Genomic DNA, 14282 nt, shown 5'->3' with positions numbered 1-14282 from the left:
ACAATTGCAACATTGGAAATTTAGAAAAGGAAATGAAAGACAGCAAGAGATCATGAGAAGAGAATGAAGTAGGGAAAGAAGAAATTTCAGGAGAAAAATTAGTAAGGGGAGTTTGAACAAAGATACCTGAGCTGAGGAGCTGAAACTCCATTGTGTCCTATGAAGATAACATCAGCTCAGACTTAAGGGTAGATGCACAACCGCTATAGCAGCCTGTTCAACATTGACTCTTATCCCTGCAGAGGACGCTCTCAGAAAAGCACACAAGGTTTACTCCATCTTGCCTGAGCAAGGTGTCGCTGATTACACAGCCGTATAAAAACTATCTTGAATATGCATATGTTAGTGCTAGAGGCACGCCATCAAAAATTCAGTACTCCCTGAGAACTATATCTGTCAAGACAATAGTGATGGAATTGACCAATTAATCATCCAGGATGGTCAAAATCCAGTTGGATGAGTGCTCAAATTTCAAGTCCAAAATATTACAGAAAGCCGAGGGTAACCTGGAGAAGATCTAGCTGAAATCTTCAGGAGATCATTCTGTCATTGAACAGTATCATTGGACCCTAAAAAATACTGTTCAGGTCCATGAGTACTCACATGACTGAGATAAGAGACTATTCCCTACCAAGGACTCACCCACAGAGTTCGTCTGTTTTATTGTATTTGAATTGGGCTCTGGTGTGATGGCCTCTGAAACTAATTTTGCAGAGGTTTTTAGAACAGTTGGAGAAGTCTGCATTGTCAGACTACATAGCAGAGTTCAGAGATCAGAGAGTGACTCTTGTGAAGTAGCCTGAGTATCTCAAGCAGTGATGAAATGGAAGGCAGACAAACATACCAGAGCCTGAACATTTAAACAGGGATACTACATGTTGGTGCTACTACCAATATCAGGTGAACTCTTGAAGACCTGATTCTTTGTCCTATACTGAATAGCCAACAAGTTTACTGAAGTGAATTACGTGTTTAAAACCCTAGCAACAGGACACTGGTGGGTAAGCACTAGGTAGACCTGCTGTGAGTTATTTACAACAGAATTCCTAACCTCAAACCTGCTCTTCGCAGGCTGTATATTTCTATGGCTGGATAAGTTCAGTTTCTAGTCAGTGGTAATCCCTAAGATTTGATAATAGGGAATTCATTGAGAGTACCATTGAATGTCATGGGGAAATGATTAAATGCACTTTTGTTGGAAGTGGTCATTCCCTTGTACTTGTGTAACGTAAATGTTACTTTCCACTTACCAGCCCATGCCTAAAGTTCTTGTTGAAACTATATATAGATTGCTTCAGAATCTAAGGAAGTGAGACTGATAATGAACATTGTGAAATTATCACTGAATGTCCCCACTTCTGACCGTATGTCATCTCAGTGCCTTCAGTGAGGAATTGCCAGGAATTTTGAGTCCCATAGGATAATACAGACACTTGTCAAGGGGAGACAGAAAATGAACAAAAGTACAATGAAAATAGAGGGGCAAAACTTCAATTCACATTTTGTGACTTACCCTAATTCTAATGAATTAATATTCAGGGTGATGTCTGTTTTCATTTAAATACAGCACAGGCACCTGCTGCAGTGAGCAAAAGAAGTGTGGGCTACTACTGTCAGTGGTATAGATAGGAATTAGAATTTCTGGCAAAGCTAAGGAGTTAGTATTGTTTTTATTCATTTCATGTAATTTGAATGTTGCTGTCTTATTCATTTCTTATTTCTCTTGGGAATAAGATCATAATCTATTTCCTTGAACTGCTGAAGCCCATGCAATGTAAGTACACCAAAAGTAGCGTTAGACCATTCTAGGACTTCAACCTGGTGACAGAGAAGGGATGGTGTTATTGCTCCAATCGGGTTTAATGTGGGAGCTTGCAAGTGCTGTTGTTCACTTAAGTCTGTAGCTCATGAATGTCTTGGTGATTGTTTGTCAGTACATAAGATGTTGTTAGAGGAAACTTGCTGGGTGTCTGTAGTGAATCTTGCATATGTTGCTACTGCCGTGTACTGGTAGTGGAACTGAGTGAATGTTCAGAGTGGTGGATCGGGTACTCATCAAGTGGCTACTTTGTCCTAAATGGTGTTGAGCTTCTTGAGTATTATTGGAGTTGCACTCATCCAGGCACATGGAAAGTATTCTATTTCAGTCATGAATTAGGCCTTGTCACTGCTGGACAGACTTTGGAGAATGTGGAGATGAGTTATACACTGCAGAAATCCTAACCTCTGACTTGCCCTTGTGTTATTTGTATTGCTGGTTCAGTAAATTCTGGTCCCATTTAGTTGATAGTGGGGGATTCATAGGGTAATGGCCATGCTATTGAAAATGAAGGAAAGATGATTGGATTTTCTCTTGGAGAAGATGGTCATTTCCTGGCACTTATTTGTAACCAATGTCACTTCCCACCTGTCGGCCCGTGTCTGAATGTTCTCCAGGTTCTGTTGCCTATGGACAGAGACTGGCTCATCATCTGAGGGGTTGTGAATTGTGCTGGATACTGTATGAAGAGAAAGCAATTTTAAATAAAGCATGCAATTGTAAAGAAGGTAGATGAGCAAAAGGACTTGGCAGTATGTGCACACAAAGCAATGATGGTGGTCAGGCAAATTGAGAAAATGTTTGCCGAGATAAACAAGATTTGGACTTTATAATTAGAGGCAACGAGTACAAAGTAGAGAAGAGATGGTGAATATTTATTTGATACGGGCATGGCCTCACCTGGAGTATTGTACCCAATCTGAGTGTCATTATTTAGGATGGTTGTGAAGACATTAGAGAGGCTGCAGGTAAGATGTAGACTAATGATTTTGGGGGTGTAAGACCTTAGTTAAAGATAGTGAAAGATGAGGCTGATCTCCTTGAAGAGAAGAATGAGAGGGATAGAGATGTCCAAAATCTTAAGTACTCTGGACAGAATTGAAGGGAGAATTTTTTTTCCATTAGTGGAGGGATTGATAATCAGCGGAGACAGATATGAAGTGCTTGGCAAAAGAATCAGTGGTAACATTTAAGGACCAACATATCTTAAAAGGTTTACTATACATTCCCTACTTCTCTGAGTCTATTTATAAAGCCTAGATTCCATTTAATTTGGGAACAAATTTCTCAATCTGCCCTTCTACTTTCAATGACGTGTATATATGCTGCTAGGTTCCTCTTTAGTGAGAAGTTAGAAACTGGAATGCATTGATGGATGCAAATTCAATTGTGCTAGTCTCAAGGAAATTGGAAACAAAACTAAACAAAACAATAGAAGGACTAAGGGGAAAATGCAGTGGTATGTTACTCATTAAATTGATCATTAGATTGGGCTGAGAGGTGGCAGATGGAGTTCAACCTGGATAAATGTGAGGTGATGCATTTTGGAAGGTTGAATTTGAAAGCGGAGTACAGGATTAAGAATAGGATTCTTGGCAGTATGGAGGAACAGAGGGATCTTGGTGTGCAGATACATAGATCCCTTAAAATGGCCACCCAAGTGGACAGGGTTGTTAAGAAAGCATATGGTGTTTTGGCTTTCATTAACAGGGGGATTGAGTTTAAGAATTGTGAGATCTTGTTGCAGCTCTATAAAACTTTGGTTAGACCGCACTTGGAATACTGCGTCCAGCTCTGGTCGCCCTATTATAGGAAAGATGTGGATGCTTTGGAGAGGGTTCAGAGGAGGTTTACCAGGATGCTGCCTGGACTGGAGGGCTTATCTTATGAAGAGAGGTTGACTGAGCTCGGACTTTTTTCATTGGAGAAAAGGAGGAGGAGAGGGGACCTAATTGAAGTGTACAAGATAATCAGAGGCATAGATAGAGTTGATAGCCAGAGATTATTTCCCAGGGCAGAAATGGCTAACACGAGGGGTCATAGTTTTAAGCTGGTTGGAGGAAAGTATAGAGGGGATGTCAGAGGTGGGTTCTTTACACAGACAGTTGTGAGAGCATGGAATGCGTTGCCAGCAGCAGTTGTGGAAGCAAGGTCACTGGGGTCATTTAAGAGACTGCTGGACATGCATATGGTCACAGAAATTTGAGGGTGCGTACGTGAGGATCAATGGTCGGCACAACGTCGTGGGCTGAAGGGCCTGTTCTGTGCTGTACTGTTCTATGTTCTATTCAGCGCAACTACAAAACAGAAATTTTATCTCTAAAGTTTCTTATCAATAAAGTGCAGTAAATGGTGACTATTAATATCATTTAATGTGACAAAAGTAATATTTGGGCTAATTACCTAAATAAATGAAGTATCTGCTTTGAAGGTATAAGATTGTGTAATACTAGGAAATGGTTATGTTTTCATGTAATGTTTTATAATTAGAATTTCATATACACTTGCGTCACTTTTGGTAGATATTTGAAGTGCTAAGTGTTGACTGTTCCATTTTTCACAGTAATTTAATTTTCAATCCTCCTTGTTACATCAAGGCATAATGAAAGTTTGAGGTTTGGAAGTTGTTCAATAGGTGTCACTGCAGCCAAGACAAAAATTATAAGTTAAAGAATCATAGAAATTTGCAGTGCGGAGGTAGCCATTTGCAATCTTATCCATTACGCTGTTTTGAAACAATGAGTATGTAAATAATTAATTCTGTCTTGCATGAGTTTTTGATACATTTATATTGAGCTTCATCATGAAGCTCGTGTATATTTTCCCCTTTTTAGATCTGTGAAATTATAAAAGTTTGTAGTCTTTACTTTGTTAGTTGCACTTGTTGGAATGTAGTCACTTGCAAATTTTTTTAAAAATCAGCCTAAGGGAACTAGCATAGTTTGTATTCATTTTTGTGATTTTATGAAATTATTCAAAAGCTTCAGATTTTAATTCCCAATCTGTATTGAGTTGACACTTATAATAATTGGTTTTGATGATCCTTTCTTGCAAAGGGGACATTAACATGGAGTTTAGTTTTTGATCCATATTCAATGATCCCTGAAAGACAAGTCTGTGTGAATGCTACCTAAGGATGGATCAAGTTCATTAGTGATGTCATATAAATGTTGTTTTTTTTAAATGGGATGTTGATGTTATTGGCAAGACCAAGGTTTGTTACTCATCCCTAACTGCTCTTGAAATGAATGGTTTGCTATGCCATTTCAGTAGTGTAACTGTGGAGCTGGAGTCTCATGTTGGCCTGCTACTGGGTGTAGTGATTGGAACTAGGTGGACCTCATTAACTACGAGGCTCTTGATTGGGATTATTAACCTGAGACATTCAGGATAACCATGGCTGACCAATGTAACCAGGAGATGAAGGGTAAGTTCCTGGGCTGGGCAGGCTGTCCATGGAGTTCTTCAGAGTGTTCTGGGACGTCCTCGGTGGGAGGGTGGTGACCACACGTAGGTCCTGGGTGAGTGCCTTCTGGCTGGACAGCTGCCCCTTTCTTGGTGCAGAACAGTCACAGTACTGCTGTCAAAGAAGGGGGACCTTCATTGTTTTGAAGCACTGTTGTCCAGTCTCCCCCCCACCCCCCGGACACGGATTACAAAATTTTTGCCAGGATGTTGGCTTCTCACTTGGCTTCTGTGCTGGTCCACGTGACCCATCCAGACCAGTCATACGTGGTCTTGGGCCAGACGATTCGCAAAAAAACATCCACCTGGTCCTGGATCTGATTCATTTCTGTTGAGGGACTGGCCTACCAAGCGCCTTCCTGTCTCAATCAGGAGAAAGCATTCGACAGAGCCAATATTGAGTATCTGCTGAACACTCTGTGTGGGCATTCTGGTTTGGGATGCAGTTCGTCATCCTGATCCAACTTTGTATGCTGCTGCAGTGTTTGGTTAAAGTTAACAGGTCCCTGATGACGCCCTTCACTTTGGGAGAGATGTATGTCAGGGATTCCCCTTGTCCAGCCAACTGTATACTCTGTGTCTGAAGCCTTTCCTATGCCTCTAGTGGAGGAATTTGTGGGGACTTTTTCTGTGAGAGCCAGGCATGAGTGAAATTTTGCTTATGCCGACCTGGTTGACCTGCGAATGATGTATGAGTGCCAGTAAGTGTACTCGGCAGCATCTTCCACCAGGATCAACTGGGCTAAATATTCAGGGCTCCTGATCATTACGTGACAGATGGACTATCTGCCAGAGCTATAGGAGCTCAGATGGAACACCATCCATCCCCTTTATCTGGGAGCCTGCCTGAGGAATCCTGGCTGGCGAATTGGCAGGAGCTGGATGCCAAAGTCTTGGCTCACCCAGGTCTGTACAGGTCTGCTCACTGCTGTCTTACAGGAGTTGAGTGCTGGCCATAAACCAGCTGGTGGCTTTCGTGTTGTGGTACTGGCTGGTCCCTCCTCCTGGTTTTGTCGCTGACACCCAGAGAATTCGGGCTCAATTCTTCTAGGACAAAAAGACACACTGGGCTGTGACACAGGCTCTGAATTTCCCTATTGAGGATGGTGATCAGTTGCTGGTGTGCATCTGCACCCAAGTGATGACTTTTTGCCTTTTGGACCTTGTGGCGATACCTTTATTTTGAGCCTCCTCCTTGGTGTGCCCTGGTGAATTATTTTTTTCCAACAGTGTGCAACCTCCACTGATGCACAGTTCCTGTTTATCAACTGTGACAGTCTGGATGTTGCCCTCAAGATGCTGCCTGTTCTACCAGGACCTGATCACTATCTGCAGCATGGTCGACTCGTGTTGCACCCACCTTCCGGCAGGAGTAGTGGTGATTGTCAGAGAGCCGCTGCTCAGGAATCTACACGTCCGTAGTTGCAGGATCGACTGGCTGTTGGGTATTAGGGCAGGTGGGGTGCGGTAATCAGTGTCAGGGATGCGCTGGGTGGTGGGGGCCTGGGCTGGATTCTGCCGCAGGAATTGGTGTGCAGGGCTGCAGTAGATGTCCAGTTCATGGCCACCATCATTCAACACCTTAAAACAGCAGAGCTGTGACGATGTTGTGCACCAGCTGGAGGATGCCTGGAGGAATCCTATCTCTGCGTATCCCTACTTGGATGGTATTTCACATTGGCACCAGGATCCCATACCTGAGCCACCTCCAGAATTTTGATTTTTGTCTTTTAAAGACCTGAAACAGCTGGCTCTGTACAGACTGCTGCTGCACACCATCCACCTCTTCTCCTCCATTCACTGCCTGGACAAACCTTGGTGCCCATTTGCTGGCAGAGATCCCCAGTGGAGGACACTCTATGTAGGAGTCCTCCCCCGTTCCCTCAGGGATCTGGGTTGGAGGATGTTGCACACAGCAGTCCCACGTAACCACGGATTGTCATGGTTCACGGACTCCCAGCCCAACTCTGTTTTGTGGTGCTCTGGAGTCTGTGGGCCATGTATATGCTGGGTTTAGCACTTACACTCCATTTTCAGTTATCTTTAAAGATCTCCTTTTGTGTTTTTGGTTACACTTCAGCCCCACACTCCTGATCTGTGGGCACCCAGTATGGAGGGGGCAGGCAGGTCGGAGGATCTCCTTGGTGGGTCTACTCCTGGGCCTGGCAAAGTTGGTCAATAATAAAAGATAGCAAGAACTGCAGATGCTGGAGTCAGTCAGTGCAGTGTGAAGCTAGAGGAACACAGCAGGTCAGGCAGCATCCGAGAAATAGGAAAGTCAACGGTTCGGACTGGGACTCTTCAGAATCCACAAAACCTTCTGTCTCCTACGTTTTGAGCTAGTACTGTATTCAAATGGCTAGTTCTCCCTATACTCCATGTGAATAAGCTTACTAACCAGCCCACCATAAAGAATCTTGTCAAACACTTTACTGAAGCTCAGATAGATCATGCCCACGGACCTGCTTTCATCGATCCTCTTTGTTTTTAAAAAAAACTTAATTAAGTTGAGAAGACATGATTTTCAATGTGCAAAACCATGTTGGTCATCCCAAATTGGTCTTTGCTTTTCCAAAATACACGAAAATCCTGTCCCTCAAACACCTTACCCACTACTAATGTCAGGCTCACTGGTCTATAGTTCTCTGACTTTTCCTTACCACCTTTCTTAAATAGTGGTACAACGTTAGCCAACCTTCAGTCTTCCGGCCCGTCACCTGTAGCTATCAATGATACAAACGTCTCAGCAAGGGGCCCAGCAATCACTTCTCTAGCTTCCCACTGAATTCTAGGATGCACTTGATCAGGTCCCAGGGATTTATCCACCTTTATGCATTTTAAGATGTCCAGCATCTCCTCCTTTGTAATATGGATATTTTTCAAGATGTCACTATTTATTGCCCCAAGTTCTCTAGCTTCAATAGTTAACTTATAAGGGAAGATTGAACAGATTGGGCTTATTTTCATTCGAGTATGGAACAACGAGATAATGTTCTTGAAACCTTCAAAATCTGAAGGGACTTGACAGGATTAATGCTGGAAAGATGTTCCTACTAGTGGGGAAAACTAGAAATGGGGGACAATTTATAAATGAGGAGTCTCTCCTTTAAAAAATGAGGATGAATGAGAATTTTTCCTCTGGTTGTAGTTCTTTGGAATTCTTTTGCTCAGAAACTGGTGGAAACAAGGTCATTGAATATGTTTAAGAGTCAAGTGGGTAGACTTTGCCTAACTTGGGGAATCAAAAGTTATCAGCCTGTTGGGGGGTGGTAGATCGGAATTTGGATTTGGGGCAATTATTAGGTTAGCCATGATCATTTGAATGGTAAGCAGTCCATGGGGATCCATATGTGTACATCTGCTCCTAAATCAAATATTGATATGTAAAGCTTATTTGAGCAATGTATAGAATAAAGTTAGATAATATCAATTGTACACCCATTGTAGAGCTATGCTTGGTTTAACATGCATTTAAACTAATGTGAGGAAAGTTGGACAACTTCCATTATTGTCATGTAATTCTTCCTATTTGACTTTCTTCCCTTACACTTGACCCAGATTGATTGGTCATTACCTGACAGAACAAAAAGAAGCTTACCCTCCGACTTTTGGCTGAGATCAGTTCATCCTAATCAAACTGTAATGTTGAGATTTGTAAGTTCAGGACCATACATAATGATTTTATTCACTGCACAATTAGGTAAAAATTCTGGTGCAGTTTTAATGTCATAAGCCAAATGTAATGGACTACAAGTCGTGATCAAGATAAGTGAGTGTAACGACACCTACTACTATTAAATCAAACTCAGGAACTTCAGGTATGTTCAAATGTTTGGTTAAATCCAGAGATTCCAAAGTTACTGTCTGGAATTTAAATTCAATGAATGGGATTTAATTGCTATACTTGCACAGTAAGCTAAGACCTGAACCTGCCAAAACAAAAATTAAGTCTTGGTCATTTTAGCCTAAATAACCTTTACGCTATGATAATTAACCATTGTCAAAAGATCTTGCAAGCACTGAATATGAACTAATATGGCAGGAGAGATTATTTCCTTTAGTTTCTGTTGCGGGGAAATGTAATTTTTTATCTTTACTTTTACTGGCAAGAGAGGAAAGTTTTTCTTTCTTTATTTCATTTCATTTCTCTTTTTACACCAGGTTTGAATTCATGAACTCTAATTTACATGTTGTTCTCTGTACTTGTGCTGTTAATTTCAGAATCCCTCATACTGATTGGTTAAAGATATACACAGATGTTTGCTGTTCTCACTGAAGCTGCAATTGCCCAATTTCTCTCGTAATGTCAGCAGCTTGTGGTACAAAATATCCTCACGATTAACAGGGTATGAGTAACTAATAAGGGATGCTGTTCATTTCCCTGCTGCAGCAGTTTATGGCTTGCTTTCTTCATAAATTCTGCATAGTAGTTTGCCTCAGACTTTTTTTTTCTCATATAGACAACAATATTTTTGGATTGTTGAAAAACTTTGCAATTTCTTTTAGATTTTTGTACTGCTTTTTGCACGTATACAAAAGGTCACTCCTTCAGAAAAAATCTTCCTCGGCTTTTAAAAGAAGTACTACAAAGGAAGGTATTAGTTATTACTCTGAAACCATCAACATGTTTCTGTTCAGAAAATGTTAGTAAATTGATGTTGCAAATGGTACTGTGGTGTACCCCCTGTGACTGGTCTCTTTGTTCTCCTGAAAAATGATGGAAGATAATTTCTGACTCTTATACTCTTACCATCTAGAACTGTCATTCTCAAAATAGGAATGAAATTGGCTTGTTGCTGTAAGTCAATTTCCAACACCATCAGTCTGTTTTAGATAAAATGTTTCATGCTATTGTTACAAAATAGTTAGAGGTGTCTCATCATCAGTACCTTTATTTAAAGGAATAAAGTGACAAATGATTCTACCTAACATTATCAGTGCAAGAAGCTAACTGTTTCTGCTTTATAATTTTAAAAAATATTTTCACTGATGACTAACAGGGGAAACAACTGGAAGGCATAACTAAGGCTTGAAAGCATGAAGAGGCTAAATTAGAGTATCTGGATAATTACACCAGGACTTTTGTGGAGTCTTTTTGAAATTATGGTTACTTAATAATGATGGATGCAACTCCGATGCAGAAATTCCATCCCCATTTCTGACCAAAACAATTTTCATGTTTTTGGGAAAAGGGCAGGTTGTGCACACATAGGTATGAAACATGAATATGTTTTGCCATTTGAATAGACTTCAAATTAGAACAGATGTAATTTTTGCTGCTCCAAGTACCTTAACCTGCAGCATGGGAATTACAAGTTTAAGGTGGGAGTACAAAAGCCAAAGGACCCTGTCTGGAGATGTCAGAGTCACAATGTAGTATAGCATTATTGAGGAGCAGGATATAATACCCTGAAAGAAGGGTATACAATTCCAAAAATATTTTCTCAATGTGACTGACAAGTGATACAACCAAAGACTCAAACCTTTAAGAAAAATATATTGTGACATCTCTTACAACCAGGAGGGAGGTTTGGGGGCCATGATCAATGAATTGCCATGCCCTGCCTGTTCCATCCAAGGTTATCACAGCCCTCAACTTCTTTTGAGGTTGAATCTTTCCAGGCGTCTGCTGGTGACCACCATAACATCACCACAGAACAGTGCATCACTACAATTACGCATGTGCTCTTAGTTCGATTGGAGAATATATTAACTTCCCACAAATGTAGTGTCACAATTGCAGAGGGCAAGGGGCTTTATTTCCATATGCAAGGACTGTTAAACAGTACTTACTTGTATTATAAGGGCAGCAAAGCAGCAGCCAGAGATTTGTGAACAGAGTTTTTATCCACTCCATCAACATGCAGGTCGTATGTGACCACTGTAAAGCTCTCCTGTACCTCTGGGCAGGTTTCTCCAGCAATTGACATGACACATTTATTCTTAGGCGTTCATGCCTGATACAGCTTTTCCAGCCCAAATCCCATGTTTGCGTTGGCTTCTGGGATCACAGGACAAAGATGTGGCTGCTTACCCACTTCAAGCAACCAGAAACAGATGCCCAATGGTGCTTCAACAACAGTATTTAGATACAAGGATCGATCATAATACAGACAATGACCTTTTTAAGATGCGATTCAGGTGATGTTGAAGATTACGTTCATTTGCTGCATCATCCATGATATGGTGCAAGGGGTGGCAGGGATGAGCAATCATATCAAAAGGCTGGAGACTCATGGAAAATCTATATCGTGTGAGGAATGTTTTGAGATGAATGATGCTGGCAGCTGGCTCGCCTTTGTCTAGATTTGCAGCTGGTGCCAACCCTTCTTTTAACACTAGTCTAAATGGAGCATTTGTCACTTTTTCTTCCTTCTTGGTGAGTTTTGCATTCTTTTTGTCAACATAGAATATTTGTGTTTCTAAATAGTTACAGTTAAACAATAATTTTTTTTTGCCTCTAAATAACTAAATTTATTCAAAGCTTCTTCTACCTTCAACTTTTAAATTCTACATAAAAGCCCAAAGAACTGCGGATGCCATAAATCAGAAACAAAAACAGAAATGGCAGGAGAAGCAAAGTTCTGAGGAACAGTCACTCAACTCAAAAGGTCAACTCTGATCTTTCTCCCTAGATGCTGCCAGATCTGCTGAGCTTTTCCAGCCATTTCTGTTCTTGTTTTAGATTCTAATCTTGCTTCACTGCTAGTGATTTTGAGGAATCTTTTGAATAATGTTCCAATTTTTAAAGAATTTTCCTAGAGCTCATATCAACAAAAATAATGATTTCTCCCTTCTTTCAACTTCCCAACCCAGAATAGCACTTTCGAAGTAGGTGTTTCATTCTTTCCTTTTTCCTTGCATCTCTAGTATGATGTTATACTTTTTTTCCCTTGATCAGGATGTGAAAATGCTCCCTTGTAGTGTGAGTGAAACTTTTCCTTGTCCATTCTAACCTTTTCACTTTTTTTTTCTCCTCAGTTCTGTTTTTATTAACTTTGAAGGAAGCTTGTCATGCTGTTAGAGTTTGTCTGAACTGCCTTACTGCTGTCTCTGCTGCTGCAGCTACTGCCATGTTAATATTATAGAACTGTCTGAATCTGTGCTCCTTTTTAAAAACTGCTGAATTCTTAAAGTGTAACTGGTATTTTTGGTAGACTTTTTTCTTCCCCTCTCTTTTGGATGGCTGTGGATTTCGCACTGCTCATGATTTCTTCCATCCAGAGACAGCTCATACCATATTGTCATCTCAGGTTCTGAGAGATGCCCACAACCATCATCTGGTTCTGCTAGGATCTTTGGCTAGTCTTCCTGTCACCAACTCTACTAATCTACAGGGCTTGTTTGCATTAACTGATGAAGAATTAACCATGCATACCTTTTCAGCAGAAGAGGCAAACACTAGAGTAGCAAGAAAGAGTGCATTACCATAGTAAGATAGCAAATTTCATCAGCTCAAAATTAAGAATAGAGAAGTTGTTATCTCCTAAGATATAGTAACCAGGCTGATGGTTCATGTCTGTCAACTAACAACAAACAAATTTTCAAGCTCTTTCCAGGAATAGACAGTTATACATCAGTGGACAGAGCTTTCCAAAGCTTCTGAGTTAACTGAGTTGCCCCTCACAGGCCAACTGTCTGACATAATAAAAAGAACTCAATCAAATATGCTGGAGATGATGTCAAGGACGAGGAAAATGGTGATGGAAGACATCCAGAGAGACAAGCCCAAGTACCCATGGACTGATCTATGTGGATGCCATTGTTTATAGGACTCTCTTAATACAGATGTAATACATGAGGATTTCACTGCTGCAAGAACATGAGACATTAGAACAGAGGAGGCCATTTTATCCATAAACGCTTCTCCAACATTCAACAAGATCATGGCTGAACTGATAATCCTCAACTTCACTTTCTTACCTTTATTCCCATAACTCTTGACTTCCTTTTAATAAGATATATCTGTCTATTTCAGCCATAAATGTATGTAATTATCCAGCCTTTACAGCCTTCTAAGATAATGAATTCCACAGATTGGATCAGAGAAGATTTTTTTCTTCATGTCTGTCTTAAATGAGTAACTTCATTGCTCATCCAGCAGCAATGGCCTGGTGAGCCATTGCCACATCTGCCCATTAACGTTTTGCCACACAATTTCCAAGAGGTACCCATCCCCAACAAGAGAATGCAAATAGCTATCCTTGATGTAGAATATTGATATTGTGGTGAAATCGTGCATCACCTTGGCTATATCAACCTTATCTTGGAGGGTAGTTAGTCAATGGAATGCTTTATCTCAAAATGCTTTGTAGGCTGAATAATTAAATTGAAATGCCCTTTAAAAGTTCAGGCCTTCGATTTGTACATTGAAGGCTGCCAATTAATCAGAGACAATTTAACCTTGTACCTAGCCACTGCCTGTCTTCCTGTTGCTGGAAGCTGCTGCCATGCACCAGGTTAACAAGACAGCAAATAAAATTAGAGTAAATGTTGGTTCCTACTGTGATTAAAAAAGGAGTTAGTGAATAGATATTAGACATTAGATCAAAGAAAAGGCCTAAAAATTGCCAAAAATGGAAGTCCAAGGATTGAGAGGATGTTAGAACTTTATAAATGAAGACTAAGAAAAAGATTACAGGAAAATGGAATATGAGAATAAACTAGCAAGAAATGTTAAAAATAATTGTAAAAGCTTCTATGGAAAGATTAGCAAAAACAAATGAGGGCACATTACACGGAGAGTGAGGAGAATTTTAAAATAGGGAATAAAGAAATGCACTACATCTGTGTAAGTAAGCTTCCAGAAATAACAAATAGGGAAATATATGAAGAAGCTAATTAGTGAGGGTTGGATATTTTGAGAGCATCCTTGGCTCCAGGCTCGTGCTTCCAACTATCTTAGTGGAACCCTCACTATGCAACCCACCCTTTTGTGCTTTAACACTTCACCTTGCGGCCAAAGTACCAATCTGCTTCATGCATTACAGTCCCAAGT

At 40.6% G+C, this 14282-nt stretch overlaps 1 protein-coding gene across 10 annotated transcripts in view; it reads left to right on the top strand.

Annotated features, from left to right (window-relative positions):
• The window catches only part of LOC125457933 (uncharacterized), an 839746-nt gene that overhangs the window by 127835 nt on the left and 697629 nt on the right, over positions 1–14282 (top strand). The gene's annotated exons all lie outside the window — the stretch shown is intronic.

This window comes from Stegostoma tigrinum, chromosome 14, assembly GCF_030684315.1.
Source record: "Stegostoma tigrinum isolate sSteTig4 chromosome 14, sSteTig4.hap1, whole genome shotgun sequence".
NCBI lineage: Eukaryota > Metazoa > Chordata > Chondrichthyes > Orectolobiformes > Stegostomatidae > Stegostoma > Stegostoma tigrinum.
The sequence above is the reverse complement of the archived record's forward strand: the minus strand, read 5'-3'. Positions and strand labels throughout refer to the sequence as shown.